The sequence below is a fragment of the Orycteropus afer genome, unplaced genomic scaffold, assembly GCF_000298275.1.
Source record: "Orycteropus afer afer isolate SDZICR_OR568_19922 unplaced genomic scaffold, OryAfe1.0 scaffold00582, whole genome shotgun sequence".
Taxonomy (NCBI): domain Eukaryota; kingdom Metazoa; phylum Chordata; class Mammalia; order Tubulidentata; family Orycteropodidae; genus Orycteropus; species Orycteropus afer.
In genome coordinates, this window is record NW_006922169.1 from 954,729 (window position 1) to 959,401 (window position 4,673).

The window sequence follows — 4,673 nt, forward strand, 5'->3', positions numbered from 1 at the left end:
TGGGGGGTGGGTATCTGATGCCCTCACTCTTGGCCCAAAAACTGGTCCCGTGAGCCCAGAGGAGCATGCAGGCACATGGCACCTGGCACATGGCATTTCTTTCTTTGCCCACCGTGGGAGTCAGCCAGCCTTAGTGTCCTTTCTAAGGAAGAAGACCCCACGCCAGGAAGCCAGCCCCCTGCCTGCCACCTACGCAGGCTCTTCTGGTCCCCAGTGTGATTCCTTTGGAAGCTGCTCATGACCCTGTGGCTGTTCCTCTTGCTTATCCAGGTCTCCACCAGCAAAAACAAAACCTTCCCGAACCAGCCCCCTGGCAATGTCACAATGAAACATTTCCGTGTGCACAGAGGCTCAGGCCAGCATGAGTGGTCATTGTGTTCCTCCTGTAATGGCCGTCATGAACTGAGAAAAGGCCACAAAACCAAGCCCAGAAGAAGGGCAAGGGCAGGATGAGCTGTGGGATTGGCTTATGCACCATACTCTCCTTCCCTGATCACCTTCGCCGACAGGAGGATCGATTACAGACATTCCCAGCTCCCGGCTTGTCAACGCGAGGGGGTGTACTGCCCATGACCTGACACGTCTGATACAGACAGAAGGCAGTGGGGAATTTTTGCCTCTAACTGAGTGTGGCAGTGATGACCATCAATGTGTGTTGAAGTCCCCTCAGCAGGAACCACAGGCTGATGACAGGAATTAAGCTGTGGGGTCCAGCTGCCTGCACCCCACACTGTGGTATTGCAGACAGTTCATGGAGCCATGTGCTTCTGCTTCCCGCTCACACCCTGGCCACCCTCCCCAAACGCCCCAGCCTGGCACCTGCAGAGGGAGCTCTCGGGGAGACCCCCAGACCCAGGCCGGGGAGGGGTGTTTGGCATAGATTGGGGCTGCCTCAGAGGCAAAGGGCGTCATGCCTCATGTTGTTGTGTGCCACGGGGTCAGTTCCAACTCATCCCTCCCCCAAGTGACGGCGCAGTCCCACCGCTAGGGATCTCTAGGCTGTGTTCTTCATGGGAGTAGTTGCTAGGTCTTCTTTCCTGAGGATCTGCTCAGGGATTTGAACTGTGGACCCTTAGGGTAGCAGCAGAGCACTTAACCTTTCTGCCACCAGGGCTGGAAAGGAAAAACCAACACCCTACTGCCATGGGGTTGATTTTGACTCCTAGCAACCCTCTAGGGTTCCAAGGGCTGTAGATCTTTACAGAAGCACGTTGACTCGTCTTTCCCCTCAGAGCAGCTGGTGGGGTCAGACCACGAACCTTTTGGGTAACAGCCCAATGATTTAACCACTACACCACCAGAGCACCTTTGTATCACCAAACCCACTGCCATTGAGTCAATTCCAACTCACCGTGACCTCCCTAGGGTTTCCACAGCTGTCAGTCTTGATGGAAGTGGATTGCCTCATCTTCCTCCCATGGAGCAGCTGGTGGGTTTGGACCACTGACCTTCTGGTTAGCAGCCAAAAGTCTAACCCACTGCACCACCAGAGCCTGTTACCAGGGATCCAGGAGCCTGAAATAGCCAGAGTGACCCAGCTGATCATGAGTAAATCCCATGGTGAGAACTGGTTCTCCTGGGGCCTAGACTCTGTGTCTTCCAGGGGACAGCATGCCTCAGTGCTGGACTGGAGTCCAGGTGGAGAGGCCTCTGTGGTGTGTGACGGGAGGCCATGGTGGGTCCCCCCACTGCTGGTTTCCGTGCTTGGCTGTCAGGGAGGCTAGGGACCAATTACCATTTCTGCCAGGCTTGACCCCCTATGCACCCAGTGCAATGTAGTTCCTTCCTTCAGATAGGACCCAAGGTCCTTCCAGAACCACACCTCATGGCTCTCAGCCCATGGCCTCTCATAGGGTTGGGGGCTGCACCCTCCCCAGCAAGGGGCAGGGCCTCAGGCCAGGGATGAGAGCAGCCAGTGCCCTAGACGTCAGGGAGAGAGGACTTCAGGCCGGGGGACAGAGCAGCTATGCCTTGGGTGTCAGGGAGAGAGGGCCTCAGGCTACGGGTGAGAGCAGCCCGTGTCCTGGCTGTCAGGAAGGGAGGACCTTGGGCCACGGGTGACAGTAGCTGTGCCCCAGATGGCAGAATGTCAGGGAAGGAGGGTCTCAGGCCTACAGTCTGAGCAGCCATGCCTCAGATGGACGGGGCAGTGTCAGGGTGAACAGCCACCTGGTCTCAGCCAATGAGCTTGAAGGACAGCCCTGCCGGGATCACAGAGAGGCCACGTGCATGTGCACCCAAGCTTTGTTTGCTGCTTTTCTCAGCTGGACTTTCTGTGCGTGGTCTGTGGCAGCCAGGGCACCAGGTGAGCCTGAGAGTGAGCCACCTGAGGGGACGTAGGGACAGCCAAGAAGGAGGCCATCTTTGGAGACCCAGGGTTGGTTGTAGAAGGGCCAGATCTTACCCTGGGGGCTCAGTGACTGGAGCCACCAGTCCGTGGGCCCCTCTTGGAGTTGGTTCTCTCTCCCTAGCTGGGAAATGAGGCCTGTTATAGCCAAGGCCACAAGACACTGAGCCAGGTTCAGCAAAAGTGATTTGAAAGCCTATCCCAGACACTGAGGGCCACTGTCCATGTGAGATGACCGTGGAAAACCTGCAGGTCTTGGATGGGTTTGGATGGTCGGGAGGTCTGGTCCCCAGAGCCCAGTAGAGAGCCTGCCGCCTAGTGGGAGCAAATCCAGCTGGATAGTTTCCTGGTCTGTAGGACTCCTGGCCCTGGGGGGACCTTTGGCTAACCCTCATCTCCTTCCTGATGATGTGATGAATGGCGGGTCTCTCAGTATTTCCTAACACATCGTGCACTCAGCTGCTCATTGAAAGCTTAGAGGTTCAAGTCTAGCCAGAGGGGACTTGGAAGAAAGGCCTAGCAATTACTGAAAAATCAGCCATTGACTGAAAACCCTGTGGGGGACAGTTCTCCTCTGACCCACAGGGGATGCTGTGACTGGTTGGCAAGAGTCAGCAGAGTAACATGTGGGACCTATAGGCAGAGACGTGGCCTCTGTTTATGGTCTTGCTGTGTGCCTCTGGTCAGGTTATGTAATCTCTCTGGTCCCCACTTCCTCATCTGTATAGCTGACATCACACTCCCACTGCAGCCTTGGAGCAGAGTCACTGAGAGAACCAAGTCGAATGTGTGGCCCAGTATACGCCCAGTTCTGCTCGGTTGTCTGGTTGTCACCCTTGGCTCTTGTGGCAGCTGGAGACTCTGGGAAGCACTTCTGGGCCCAGGGGCTCTGGTTCCCTGCTTGGTGTGGGGGTGGGGAGGGGGCTGCAGGTCCCTGAGAGGAGTGACTAGAGCCCTTCCTTTGCAGGGTGTCTGGACCAAGATGGATGGGCAGGAGTGGCTTTGAGGTGTGCGTGGGAGCTGACTCCTGGGCACCTGGCCCAGTGTGATCCCCAGAGCTAGAAATCAGGGACATGGGCAGGCCTGGGCTACAGGAGACCCAGGTGATGGGGGCAGCCCCGCACTGTCCTGAGCAATGGGATTCCAGAGGCCCCCCGGCAGGCCTGGAGACTGGGTAACTGGGGAGTAGCAAGAGGTCCCAATGTCTGGCCTTGTTCATGTTCTCTGAGACTTTTTTTTGTGGCTCGGGATGTGGGTGCAGGGAATCTGCAGGAGTCCTGCTCATCACGCCCATCCTCCCAGGAACCCTGCTTCCTGGAGAGAGGGTTCCTGACTCAGGGGCGGGGTCTGTCAGACGCCTCATGGCCTGCACCACCTCCTCACCACAACCACGGTGTTTCTAATCTGGGCGTGTTCTGTCTGAACGTGAGGAATGTTCCCCACTGACAGGCTCCCTCCTGGCTGAGGAGGGAGCCTGGAGAGCATGGATGGAGGCCTGGTGGGCAGCCTCATCCATGGGAAGTCCCCAGACCGCGGGCCTCAGGTCATCTGAGGTTTTTCTGGGTGCAGCTGAGCGGGTGCAGCATCCTTTTCTTCCTTGTCTCCTCCAGCTTCTGGTCACCCCTGGAGCTTCTTGATCTTCCTTGGCTTATAGAAGTGTCTTCACGGGGCACCTTCCTCCATGGAACCCTGCCTCCATGTCTGCTTTCTGCTTTATAAGACACCACTAAGAAGGAAATAGGACCTCCCCACTTTGGGTATGACCTTGTGTAGGGGCCACCCCCAACTCAAGTATGACCTTGTGTAGGACCCACCCTACACAGGTATGACCTTGTGTAAGACCCACTGTACATGAGTATGGTCTTGTTAACTACAAAGATAAACCCCATTTACAAACAAGGTCCTGGTCACAGGTTCAGAGGTTATAACTTAAACAAATCTCTTCTGGGGACACATTTCAACAGAAAGAATTAAGTATACAAGTGGGGGACTGTAGCCCAGCACCCAGAGCACATCACTGCTACCTGTGTTTCCTTATCACTTGGTTTCCCAGGCACCATGTCTACCCAGTCACTTCTCCACTCTCCTTCCTCTGACCTCTCCTGCTGCCATCTTGTTGGGACCAGTCTTTGGTCTCTCTATGAAGACCCTGTTCTGTCTTCCTTTTCTTGAGTTCTAGGACACCCAACTGATATGTTGTAGGCTGCCAGGGTAACTGAAAATTCTCTCTAGTTTTTAGGCATAATGATTTCATTCCCATTTATTCCCACCTCTCCCATTGAGAACCACTGGGGGCCCTTCCTTTCACTGCCAAAAGGTCCATTAA